The sequence below is a fragment of the Podarcis vaucheri genome, assembly GCF_965113315.1.
Source record: "Podarcis vaucheri genome assembly, chromosome: 8".
NCBI classification, from domain to species: domain Eukaryota; kingdom Metazoa; phylum Chordata; class Lepidosauria; order Squamata; family Lacertidae; genus Podarcis; species Podarcis vaucheri.
Window position 1 is genome coordinate 48,162,663 of NC_138766.1, and position 14,077 is coordinate 48,176,739.

The window sequence follows — 14,077 nt, forward strand, 5'->3', positions numbered from 1 at the left end:
ACAGCCTTAATTGACCTAATCCCTTCCAGTTGTTGATGGGCTACATCATCCCAAGCACCACAACCAACGACCAGGAATGAAGAGATGGTCAGGGATGATGAGAGTTGTAGTCCAACAACATCTGTAGGCTGAGGTGTGAGAAAATTGCAATATGGTCAGCACTTCAGAGAGGGGGGGGAGTGTCAGGATAAGATGGGTTTATACAATGAACTCTATTGTAGCTTGCAGTCCAAATAATATAAAGTATACCAAGTGCATCAAGATTTTTCAAAACCCTACCAGACTGTAATTATGCATTATTTTAGTTTACACCAGCACAGCCTCTGAACTTTGGGTGCAAGGATGCCTCTGCTTTAGGTAATGGAATGTTTTAATTTGTTCTTCTTGACTCCCCTCCCTGGCAATCTACTCTGCAACTGCCAGCAAAGTTGTTGCTCTATCATGTAAGAAAAAGAGCTACTTATGTCATTCTCAGCCCCAAGGAGAGAAACAAGCCAAGGGATCATTTCTGGCTAAGCTCTTGATATCTCAATCTCCAAGGCTAGAGGCGCTCCCCTTCTGAAGGACAAGCAGGAAGGTGAGGGCGGGGGGAGGAGGAGGAGGAATGGGTATGAGGTGGGTGGTCCAACTGAACAAAAGCCCATCTCTGACATCTTTCCCTCCTTCCTTCCTCTTCAGCTTCAAATAAGCCTTCACGGGGGCCTCTTCTGACTCTCACTGCTTTGCTTTCTTCTATACTCCGTCCCTGCCCTTTGACCCCCCAGCTCTAGGCCAAGTCTATCTGTGATCCATTCCCGAGAGGAACACTCTGGCCACATTCTCGGTTCAATTTCTACCACTGTTGCGAAACCCTCAACAAATTTAACTAGGGAATAATCCCTACTGAAGAAGGTAGGGCCTACTTCCAAGAAAACGTTACAGCTATATCCTCTCATTTGTCCATCATGCCTACCTAAGGCATGCAGTAGTGTGGTTTCCAGACCAGACCGAGGCCTACTTAGCTTCAGCAAAGGTAGGCTTGCCACACACCAGGAAAATTACAGTGGTACCTCACGTTAAGAACTTAATTTGTTCCTAAGGTCTGTTCTTAACCTGAAACTGATTTTAACCTGAAGCACCACTTTAGCTAATGGGGCCTCCTGCTGCCGCCGTAGTACGATTTCTGTTCTCATCCTGAAGCAAAGTTCTTAACCTGAGGTAATATTTCTGGGTTAGCGGAGTATGTAACCTGAAGCGTATGTAACCTGAAGCGTATGTAACCTGAGGTACCACTGTACTGACATGTCCTGGTTTTCATGTGCAAAAATGGCGTGTGGAGAATTTTGCCGAAGTGGCAAAATGTTTTCCCCCAAAAAAGAGCAACAAATTTGGTGGTTTTCTAAAAAGAAAAGAAGCTCAGCTTTGTGGGTATCAGGAATTTTACTTTTTGAAATATGGCAACCCTAAAAAGGGGTGGTGCCGTCCCATAGAATCGCACGGGAAAGCTGCAATCCTGGGCACTTTTCTTTGGGAATAAGCCCATTGAAGTCAACATTTCCTGCTGAGTAAATATGCAGAGGGGGTCCCACTGCACTGCACTGCATAGCAAAGCCTCTGCCCATTTTCCTAGGTGCGGAGCAAAGCAAACAAACGCAAGGAAGGTATTTGTTCTGTCCGTTTACAACATCAAATTCAACATCACTTGACGAGTGTCTTGTGGTCAGAAAGCCTCTCCTAATCTAAGTTAGGATTGTGGTCCGTGCGGAATCTGGTGGCGATAGCGTCTTCCAGAGTACAAGGTTGCGCTATTGTGCTCGTGTCCGCGCGCGTCCCCCAAGCCACACGCGCGCACAGCCACCCCTCAAACGTGGCCGGAATCCGAGCGAGAGCCACGACTCTTTGCCCTACTTCTTTCTCCCCTTCTCCGGGACGGGGCGGAAAGGCGACGCGCCACCAAACGCCACTGAGGCGAGTGGGACCTTTCCGACCACGAGCGCCTCAAAACGCCCTTTCCTCCCCCCAGTCAGTACGAGGCAAGGAAGGCGCCTCTCCTGCCTCCCTCCCTCCCTCCCTGTCAGAGCCCCCTCGAAAGAGCTCGAAGGGCCGAATGGACGCGGAGCCCGAGAGCGCGGCTCGGACGCCCCTGGGTCTCTGCCCCTCCCGCCCGGCGAGCCAAGAGGGGCGGCCCCGGCCGTGCCAGCCCCCTGTCTCCGCCCCTCGGCTGGGCCGCTCCTCCTCCTCAGCGCCAGCGCCAGAGAGGCAGCCGGAGAGCGCCAAGCCGATCGCCTTCGGAGAGTTTCGCGGAGCAGCTGTGCGGGAGGGGGCGGGCGGCACGGAAGGCAGAGACGGGGGTCCGGCGAGACCCCCGAGACCCTGCGCTCCTTTTCCTGCTCCTCGCACGGTAAGGAAACACAAGCGACCCCACTTCCCGCAGGGGGGGGGGGGGCTCCTTCGCTTGCCTTTGCTCTGGTGGGATGTTGCAATCATAACAGCGACAATAATTAATAAAAAGCGGGCGGGGCGGGGAACGGGGGAGGGGGGGGTTCGCCGCTCGCTCGTCTCCCGGGAACGGCAGGCCGGGCCGGGCTGCACCAGGAGAGGAAGGGGCTGCGCTTGGAAGGGCTTGTTGAGGGCTCGGAGGGGGGGGGGTCGGTTCTACATTCCCAGTAAACGTCACTACTTTGGGTGCAACATGCGCCTCCTTGGGCCGGGGTGACCGGGCTGCTTTGGGCTGAGGGACCCAGCAAAGTCCACTTTTGACCCAGTTGGAGACAAGGGAGATTGCCAAAGCGGGGGGCGGAGGGAGAGAGGACCCGGGCGGGAGACTGTGGCCTGCCCCGAGCCTTGGTGTCTCCCCCCCCCTCCCCGAAGAAGGCTGCATGTGGGTGTCAGATTCGCCAACAGACGGTGCGCCTGGCCCGAGCCCTTCGCTTCCCCCCAAACTTGCTAGGCCAGCCCTCTGCCAACAGGAGGCTTCGCGCGGAGCGACGAGCCTCTGGCCGCCAGAGACTGATCAACGCGCTCCGAGTGGGGCGAATTGATCCTTCGGGGACGAATGAATTAAACCCACGCGGTTCCTCCTCGGGAGGAAGTGGGTTGGAAACAATAGATAGTGACTCGCGCGTGTTTCTTTGGACCTCGCGCTCCCGGATAGTCTTCTTCCGTGTCGCTGGAAAGTTTTGGGATCCCTTTCGGAGACACGCAGCTGTGGTGACAGTTGGAGGTGACAGGCGCTTCTCTCCGACGGGAGGCGGACAGGGGGAATTAAAATATAAATAAAGGGAATCGGCAGGAGGGTATTCCTCCTCCGCCCCTTCCTGCAACATTTTTTGCTCTTGGCGCTCTTTGGGGTTCATGGTTCTTTGGTGGGTGGGTGGTTGAATGAGGGTGGCTTTTACGGTACCAATTGGGTTGCTTTCCCCCCAGATGCAAACTACCAAGTACGGATGTGAGGGAGAAAGAAGTATATTTAGTGTAAAACAAACAAAACCAAAACAAACAAACAAAAAAACAGAACTGTGCATGATATTGCTGCTGGGTCCTAAATTTACGGGTGTAAATTTGAAGTAGGAGGAAGGTGGTTGCAGAAGTGCCAAAGTCTGTACAGTACTGTACTTGCCGGGAACTAGGGAATTGTTCCCGAACAAGAAAACATTCCTATCCTGAATAGATACCCGGGCTCCACAAATTTTACTGGACTCAATAATACATGCAGTACCCTGTTTGTTCTCTAGTAATATAGACAAATTCTATGCAGATTTACTCCGTGGATTTCAGTGGGACAAAATTCCAAGTAGTAGGGTTCCAGTCTCTAGGACTGAATTAAGGACGGCTGGCTGAGAGCAATTATCCTGAGAATGCCTTAATCAGCGCAATACTTTGCATATTTTCTTGGAAGTAAATTCCATCCACAGGGTTTAATGGTACTTGCTTCCAGGAAAACTTGTGCAGTTCTGCTGTCTTGGTCTGGAACTCATCCCATCATAATGCTGATAGTGTAGGATAAAAACCAGAAGAGAGCTGCAGTTGAACTGATTTGCCTGCATCTTTTTTTGGTTTTTTTATTCAGATTTACAGATGTGAAAAATGCAAAATAGAGCTGAAATCCTATGCATACTTATTCAGGAGTGAATCTGCTTGAGCCCAATGGTTCTCAGTATCAATGCCCCTTAATAAAAACAGTCTCATGGAAAAAGTAATGGAGTTCAGATTATTTACTTTCTAGTAAATGACTTATATTTGTTTTGCCATCAGATTTATGTCTGTTGCTAATTTTAACAGCTGATATTTTTAAACATCCCATTTTTACTGCTTACTCACTGTTTGTCAATTCATGTTTTAAATATCACGGTTGTGCTTCCTTTTTATTTGTGTTTTAGTGAGTTGTGCATGGGTTATAGGATGTAGGTACCCCGATTCCAATATTATGAGTAAGGAGATATATTGTGGTGCAAGACCGATGGTCTGTTGAAGGAGGAGTAAGGGTTAGATATTTAAGAGCTTCCCCCTTATTTGTTCTGTTTCCCTCCCAAAGAAACCCAGATTGTGTTGTCAACAAACCTTTATGCCTGGTGCTGTTGTTCTTGAATGCCACCCAGGACCTGAGCCTGGATGAGGCTCTTGATCTTGCTGGAAATTGGAGACCTCTCTCTTTTGTCTAGGGTAGTCAACAGGGCACTCTCCAGATGCTATTGGAACCCAACTGTCATCAGCCCCAACCAGCATTGCCAATGATCAGGGTTGCAGATTATATATATATACAGTGGTGCCCCGCAAGACGAATGCCTCGCAATACAAAAAACTCGCTAGACGAAAGTTTTTTCCGTTCGCGATTTGCCTCGCAAGACGAATTTCCCCTATGGGCTTGCTTCGCAAGACGAAAACGTCTCGCGACTTTTTTTCTTTGACTAAAAACAAAGACATGTTTTGTTTATAAAGTTAATTTATTTTCCCTTAAATTTTTGAACTGCTCTTTACAGTATGTGTGACTTTAAAGAGCAGTTAATAAACTGTTGTTGTACCAAATTTGGCTTTGTTTGGACTTTTTTTGACCATAAAGGTAAAGGTAAAGGTACCCCTGCCCGAACAGGCCAGTCTTGACAGACTCTGGGGTTTGTGCGCCCATCTCACATCTATAGGCCGGGGGCCAGCGCTGTCCGGAGACACTTCCGGGTCACGTGGCCAGCGTGACAAAGCTGCATCTGGCGAGCCAGCGCAGCACACGGAACGCCGTTTACCTTCCCGCTGGTAAGCGGTACCTATTTATCTACTTGCACCCGGGGGTCCTTTCGAACTGCTAGGTTGGCAGGCGCTGGGACCGAGCAGCGGGAGCGCACCCCGCCGCGGGGATTCGAACCGCCGACCTTTCGATCGGCAAAGCCCTAGGCGCTGAGGCTTTTACCCACAGCGCCACCCGCGTCCCTATTTTTTGACCATAGGAACGCATTAATTTATTTTCAATGCATTCCTATGGGATTTCGTGCTTCGCAAGACGAAAAATTCGCTAGACGACAAAAATTGCGGAACGAATTAATTTCGTCTTGCGGGGCACCACTGTATATGATATCACTCATCTGACTGGGTTGTGCCAGCCACTCTGGGATGCTTCCAACATCAGGAGGGCACCACATTGACTGCCATTGCCATAGTCTATTTTTGATACCATCTCACCTAGCTGGACAGAATGACAGTTTTTAGGGACCCTTTTTGGTGTATCATCTATCCTGCTGCCCAACAGTATCCCTGCCACAGGTGATGGAAATGGCCTTGGGGAATTTCAACGTCCATGTCAGGGTCTTCCTGATAGATATAACTCAGGACTTCATTGTCATCAAGACAACCATGGGGTTGTTACAAGTCATCTGGGCCCTTTCACATGTAGTAGGGCACACACTCAGTGGTCGTGATCAGTTGTATTGTGTGTGTGTGTGTGTGTGTGTGTGTGTGTGTGTGTGCGCACACACACACACACACACACACACACATTTTTAACTATTTCCTTGTCATGGTTATCTGGTAACACTGGAATGGGGAACATTGGGCCTTCCAGATGTTGTTAGAATCAGGGACATCTTGAGGGCTGTAGGTCACTCCCCTCCCCAGTAATTTTTAGGCTATTGGTGACCTTAATGTTTTGGGAGCTGAAGGACTTGTTCAGATTACCTTTGGCATCTGATGGATCCAATGGTTTTCAAACTACCCTGGGAGATTTTCTTGCTGACATGGCTTGCATTTTTCCTGATACCCTGGTCAGTCTCTGGAATTTGGAGTTAATCTGGGTAATCAACCCAGGCTTTCCTAGGTGTTCTGTCCTACTGGTTAGAATCATATCAGCTCCCTTGTTTTCCAGGGAGCTTGGGAATCAGCTGGCGGATTAACTGGGCTACAGATGGAGTAAAAGCTCATAACAAGTCTGATGAAACACTGGCTAGAACCATTTGAAGGCCTACTTGGTGGTAAAGGTAGTGTGGAAAAAGAAATACTTTTCTGTTCTCTGCTAATATTGCACCTGTGCTGCCTTAGCCTAGTGGAGCTTTTCCAAATTATACGACATTTTCTCCATCTCGACCCTCGGGCAGTTTATCTTCAAAAAACAATTGCAGCACCCTTGGTAGACATTTTTCAGATAAAATAATTTGCTTATGCCCCATCTCCAGTTATTCGGTTACAGGAATAAGCCTATAGATCTAGCTGGTTAGTATTGTATGGACAAATTTACGTTATGGATGTACAAGGCATGCTTGAAGAGGTACTGGCTCTCACCTATCTCCCTATCTCTTGCCCAATATGGCTTACAAAAAGTAGCTGAGAGGAAGCAGGTGGGGGGGTCTGGGAGGTACCTTTGGAGGTTGGAGCAAGTTTTTCTCACTTCGTTGAGTGGGGTGGTCATGGAGTTATTTCTGGAGAGCCCCTCCAGCTTCACTTTTTTTGAGCAATTAAGGTCTTAGTCCAATACTTTTATCTGATACTTCCCCACCTTCTGAGGCTAGGTGGATGGTTAATGTAGAGAGGTGCCTGAGTTATGGAACATTCTTCTTTTTCAACTCATTGACTTGTCAATTTTAATCTGCTACTTTACTTGTTTCTTTAGAAGTGTTTTTACTATTTTATTTTTATGTGATTTGTTTGTTTTATTTCTATGTGGTTTTCTTGGGTGCCTTAAGGCAAGTGTGAAATTCAGAATACAAATAATGGACTGCAACATAATACTCCAATTCCAAACACTTTTCTTTAGTATTAAGTTCCAATGAATTTTGTGGAATGTACTGCCAACCGAGTATGCTTAGAGAGCACAGCTTGAGGCTCTAGTCATAAACAAGGGGTTTACTTGTGTTTAAATGTATAATCTCTAGTTAAATTATTGTAAGACTAAATCATGTGTGAAAATATGTAGGTAGTTTATTTGGATTATCTGATGAACAACTATGCTACGTCACTGACACTGGGATCTTGCACTTGACTTTAAAAGTAGCCTAGTGAACAGTAATGCAATCTTAATGGGGTGAAGTGCAGGCAAACAGTTCATACAGTGTTTTTTTAAAAACAACAACAACACCCAACCTGAAATCCTTTGTAGTTGAAGCTGCAGGTTGCACAATCTAGTTCTGTCCCATTGCATAGAGGTCAGTGGGACAAAATGGTTAAGCACATGTACTTCAAATAAGTGACTTGCGTTTTACTTTTGTCATTAGTTCAATTCAGAAGTAGGAGCACACACTATTCTTTGCCAGCCAACTTAGCAACCAGAATTTCAGATTTATGGATTGAAAGGTTGATTGATTTAGCTTATATACTCCTTCATATTTCAACAGAAACCTCTAAAGTGGTTTACATATCCCAACAACAACAAAAAACAAATATAAAATATAATACTAATTCCACATTCATAATTCCACATACTACTACTCCCACATTTCAAGTAACACAATTAAGTAACGATAAATATCTCAAACAATGTACATAGCACATAGTAAAAAAAATACGAACTGCAATCACACTCTCCTTACACTCACCATATCACTCTAGGCACACAATTCTCACTTCATTTTTTTTTAAAAAAAGATAACTAACCAATAAGCAGGTGCAGAAAAACAAATCAATCAAATAAGAGCAATGCAACAACAACAACCCCCCATCCCGAAACCACTAATTTCCATCCAGTTCTTGGAATTAACTAGTTTATTTGAACAAAGTTCACTACATACTTCAGACATCTCTGAACTACACTTGAAAGTAGTTCCAATAATTGCTGGGTGAATGAAAGGTTCATTTTGGTGTAAAATTATGAACAATTCATATTTGTTCCCTCCCTCCAATCCTAGATTTCATTTAAAACAAAAAGTAAGTCAATCAGACATATATTAAAAAGTTAGTAAACTGTGGAAGAAATGTTCTAAGGCTTATTAGGTTGATATGGAGGTGCTGCTGTTGCTAAGGATGCTTAGCGACTTAATCACCATAGTTAAGCAACCAACAGGAAGGAACATGAGGCATTTCCTGTATTTTCCTTGCTGAATAATTTTGCTGTCCTCCAATACTGGCAGCTTTCAGCACAAAGTACAGGTACCAAGTGCATGATGCCATGTGCCATTAACAGCTGTGTGGCAAGCAAAAATTAAACAGGGTAAGCCTTTTCTGGCATAGAGATACAATTTTAGGGGAAGCATCACCTGTTAATATTCCGTCTGTCAAACATTTTATTATATGATTATGGTCCCAATTTACTTTTAGACCCTTTACTTCATCACAGCAGATTGTAACATTCTGAATGCGAAAGACAAACTTTTTATGAACTAAAAAGTTAATCTGGATAAACTTGAACTGAACTACAGTGGTGCCCCGCAAGACGAATGCCTCGCAAGACGAAAAACCCGCTAGACAAAAGGGTTTTCCGTTTTTTGATGTGCTTCGCAAGACGAATTTCCCTATGGGCTTGCTTCGCAAGACGAAAACGTCTTGCGAGTCTTGCGATTTTTTTCGCTCCCCCCTTTTCTAAGCCGCTAAGCCGCTAATAGCCTTTTAGCCGCTAAGCCGCTAAGCCTTTAATAGCCGCTAAACCGCTAATAGCGCTAATCCGCTAAGGCGCTAATAGGGTTGTTTCGCAAGACGAAAAAACCGCTAGACGAAGAGACTTGCGGAATGGATTATTTTCATCTTGCGAGGCACCACTGTACCATATTTTTCAGTGTATAAGACTAGGGGTTTTTTAGGTTTAAAATTGGGGCTCATCTTATGCATGGGTAGTGCTGAGGGGTGTTTTCTTAATTTGGAGTCCCCAAAAATAGGGGGCATCTTATACATGGGAGTGTCTTGTACACGGAAAAATACAGTAGTTCATTTTGTAGAAGAACAAACTTAATCTGGAACCAGCTCCTTTTAGACAGGATGAACTTGGCTCAAACTGCTTCCTTTTTGGAGTGAACTTTCCAAGCACCGTTTCCACCCAGTTTCTCACCAAGGAAATGCCCCTCTTTTCGCCTAGGGAGTTAAGGACCTTCCCCATAAACAGACTCTCTCCCCGCAGGGAGTCTGGCACAGCCACTAGCACACCTAATGCTTACCACCTTGCAGGGGACATCCCTGTCAGATAAATATAAAAACAAACTCCCTTCAAGAATAATAATGCTCCAAGAACAACACGGAAGAGGGTAGTGCCCTTGCTCTTATGACAACCCCAAAGTGAAAACCCAAAAGGGATTATCCCCTTTGGTGTCACCCTTTTGGATCTAACCCCTGCCCACTAGGCTTGCTTAACCACATTATGGTGTCTTGCTTTTTTATATCTATGTGCATCAAATGCATAGGCATAGCCAGAGGGTGCAGGAGGGGGGGGCAGCTGTCCACCTAAATCAAGTAAATTAATAAAAATACTTAACTAACCAACCAACCAACCAGGTAACAGATAGCTCAGTTCTGCCCCCCCCCAAACCAAAGTCCTGTCCCCTAACATAAATCCTGGAGCAAATGATGATCAGTTGCTTAAAATCTTGTCGACCACTGTCACACCTTCAAGAGAGTATTAATAAATGAAATATTTTTAATTAAAAAAACGCTGAACTAAAGTTTTAAAAAACAGCAACATTAGAAACCAATATATTCTACAACAAAAGCCTTTCAAGTAAGTGTTATGGCACTTTGAACACAGTCAAACTAATATCTGCCTCATCTGTTATATTCTAGATGTCAGGTAAAGTCTGTGTGTTTCTATGGACTGCTGGTGGTCGATTTGTTTATAGTTTAGGATGTTTGGTTCAATGTGTAGAGTTAATTTTACCACTTTTCTCATCATGGAATCGTAGTGAAAGGAAAAAAGTACCTAGTGGAATCTTCCCCTCTATGCAGCTTCATGCATTGTCCCCAATCCATGTCATTTTGCTCAGTGTTGTATATAATGATGGGTAGGAAACCTGTGACCCTTAGAGTATTGGTGGGCCACAGCTGATGATACTTAGGTACACTGACTTAATGTTTCTGAAAGGAAAGGTTGGCAAGCAGTCACTAGCGGAGGAAGAGGAGTGCGGGGGGAGCGCATGGCTCCCGGCAGTGTGATCCCAGCAGGGTGCCATTGCGGCTGCCCCCGCCCTCACTGGGCACCACACCCCTGCAGACGGCGTGCCCCGCCCCCGCCTGCTCTCCGCCACTGCAAGCAGTTGGTAAATCTGGAAAACATCCAGCTACAACCAGTATGCAGACTGAGTGTGCTGCTTCCCAATACATCTGTCATTGTAGTTCCATGAATAAATCTCAACTGAGTTTAGCTATAGAAAGTGTTGTGTGAAAACTGTAACAATGTAATTGTTGGTATGTTTATTCAAGTGTAAGTCCCACTGACTTCAGTGAATAAAAGTCCTCTGGGTTACAGCAGAGACCCTACAATGAGACCCTATATTTTCCTTTCAATGTTTTCTTTAGAAACATTTATATAAGCAATGCTGGACTATAGCTTTAAATGTCAAACAATATTGTAACTTTTAAAAACCCCAAACTAGGAGTGCCATTTCGAATCCCTGCGACGGGGTGAGCTCCCGTTGCTTGGTCCCTGCTCCTGCCAACCTAGCAGTTTGAAAGCACGTCAAAGTGCAAGTAGATAAATAGGTACCACTCAGGCGGGAAGGTAAACGACATTTCTGTGTGCTGCTCTGGTTTCGCCAGAAGTGTCTTAGTCATGCTGCCAACAGGACCCGGAAGCTGTATGCCGGTTCCCTCGGCCAGCAAAGCGAGATGAGCGCTGCAACCCCAGAGTCGGTCGCGACTGGACCTAATGGTCAGGGGTCCGTTTACCTTAAATCAAAGATTCTGAGGGAAATAGAACATACTTTCTATTTTCTTCCTTTTAGCCCACCTAAACAAGCCATTGCCTTAAAAAAAGGCAGAAAGAGTGGGCAGAGTACTGTTGCACTCAAGCCCTGCTTTCAGACTTCCCACAGGCATCTTGCTAGCCCCTGTGAAGATGCTGGACTGGGCGGGCCATTGGCTTGATTCAGTGGGCTTCCCTTTGGTTCTCAAGTAGAAAGGAGAGTGCAGTCAGATGGTGTTATCATATTTGCCGAGTCCATGCTTTTGCTTATTCAGGGATCCTTCCCTTCTGAACCTTTGGAACCACTTCTAGATGTTGGTGAAAAGAGGCAACAGACTCTGCTCCCTACATGATGTGCATACTTCAAAGCTTCTGCAAGAAGGGCTTGCCCATTCCTGGCCCACTACTCTTCCCCCTCACTGCTCTAAATAGGGCTCCCTCTCCCTCCCCTTGAGGAGCTTCTTCCATGAGGTAGAGATTAGAGGGCTGCCTGTCCTAGAGTGTGCCTTGGTGCGAAGGCAGCATTACGTTAAGCCAGGCATCCCCAAACTCGTCCCTCCAGACTCCCATGATCCCTAGCTAACAGGACCAGTGGTCAGGGATGATGGGAATTGTAGTCCCAAAACATCTGGAGGGCCGAGTTTGCCTATGCCTGTGCTAAGCCCTGCACCGCAATGATCCCCCCCCCCCATTTTGACTGGCTGAAATGAACTAGGAACAACACAGCTCCATAATACAGCATGATTTAATTGAACGTCTCTACTTTTTGCCTGGTTACCAGGCATTGTAGTGCCTGATTAATTGGGGCCATTAAAAACAAACAAACCATCTGTTGAAGATTAAAAAGAAAGAAGGGGGTCATAGCTTCATCTTAAAGCACTTGCCTTTAAAGGTACCAGATTCAATTCCCAGTCTCTCCTGGTAGGGGAGAGAAAGATCCTTGTTTAAAACCCTGGAGCTGCACCCAGCCAATGTAGACAATCCTGAGCTACGTGGACAAATGATCTGACTTGGTATAAATCAGTTGCCTAGGTAATACCAACCAAATGTTGTTGGCCCCAGTCAAAATGCATACTAAAAACGTCCACAGTGTTGTTGTTTTTTAACTTGGGTAGCTGTTGTCTCTCTCCATCACAACAAGCGTCAGGGATCAACATTGCTGGAGACCTGCCAAGGCCTTTGTCTCAACAGAGAACCCCTTGACCCTCAATTGCTCTCACAGCCTGTTTATCTGTGCTCTGTAAGTAAGGGAGCCATGACAGCAGCAGCAACAGGAGGAGCTTCTGCCTACATTATCCTCTTCATTTGGACTGCTCCATATTGGACCCAAAAGAAGAGTCCAAGAGAATAGGCAATGGAGATAGAGGCAAGGTGGGTCCATTCAAGGTGGTGGGAACTAATGGGTCCTGCCTGGGGATAGCCCCCACAAGCTGGAATTGGCACTGCACCCCTTGTTACATGCTATAGTTATCCCCTAAAGCCCTTTAGCTTAAGTAGAGATGGGATCTTGCTTTCTCCATTTCTCCATTTTTTTTCTGTTGTCATTCCCACTGAGTTCCCTAGTTAATGTTTTTAGGACTGTGCCCTTGACTGTCTGTTTACAGCTTTACGAGATACTTGTACCAACTGTTGGGGCTGCATGAGAAGTATGGCATGTAACTTTTCCCCATTGGAGACGATGTACTAGCTAGATTGCAAAATGATGCTATCAATCAGTCCCCTCTAATAACAAACTCGAGTGTTGACTGCTGATGGAAGTGGAGCCAAAACAGGAAAACTGGGAAATAAGAAGGGTGATATCAGTATGTCCAGGGGAACTACAGGGTTTGCAGAAGCACAAAAATGGTTTTAGGAACCCCCAAAACCTAAGATGAGAACTGCAACTGAAAGGGAAAAGCCCATTGAGTACTGAGCAGACTTAATGGCCACAGATGGTTCAGTGTTGTAACAGTGGAAAAGAGAAAAGAAAGAATAAAAATATAAAATGAAGGGAGGGGGCATGGAATGGTCTCCTGGAAGAGGCCATGGCTAGCTGGAACCCCAATAAGGACTACTCCTGCTAGGGGACAAGTAGGCATTGCAACATTTGGTTGCAGATCTCACATAGGTATAAATTTAAAGCACAGTAGTGAAAGAAGGCATCTTTCCAACTCTGGAATGGGTTTGCTTTAGTGCCATGAAGATTGCATGCTACTCCAGTTGTGGAGCGAACTGTGTACTCACCTGGTGATAATTCGTTGAGTCTTTCATTTCTTTTATATGCATTGTACATCCATTTGATCTTTTTTTAAAAAATAAAATCACCCCAAATTCTTTCACATTAAGTGATCAGTCCACTGCTGTGAAATAATTCCCTCCCACCACCCCCGCCTGAGACTGATAGTGGAGAAAGCTGTTACAAAAGTCATTTTGATGGCTGGTTATTCTAGCTGCATACACTTTGAATAGAACGTTTTGTGTCTTGGAACAGAATCCAGCTGTCTGTCTACTTGGCACAGCTTGTGACCAGGAACACATTCTACCAGTTCTTTGAAAACCAGAACATTGGTTTCTGAGTGCAATTCAGGAATTTTGTTTCAGTTTCCCCTCCCCACCCTACCCGAAAGTTCTCTTGTGATTGATCGTGACTCTTTAACAATTCCCCACCCCCCACCCCCAATGTTAAGGACAACCGAGAGAGCTGATTGAAATAGCATTATCTGGCTTGGGCTTTGTTTTGCTTTTGAGTCTGGAATCTGTTTAATCTATGCGACACAGCAACAAAAGGCAGGCTTTGCTGAAATTTAGTACAATACTTTGCAT

The 14,077-nt window shown here is 45.7% G+C and overlaps 1 protein-coding gene across 13 annotated transcripts in view; it reads left to right on the plus strand.

The window, feature by feature from the left end:
* Nucleotides 1-2,243: 2,243 nt before the first annotated feature.
* GREB1L (GREB1 like retinoic acid receptor coactivator) overlaps nt 2,244-14,077 on the plus strand; it is a 163,473-nt gene continuing 151,639 nt past the window's right edge. For all 13 annotated transcript variants that reach the window (XM_082235090.1, XM_082235085.1, XM_082235093.1 and 10 more), the window contains exon 1: nt 2,244-2,380. The gene's annotated coding sequence lies outside the window, so the exon portion shown is untranslated. The remainder of the gene's footprint in view (nt 2,381-14,077) is intronic.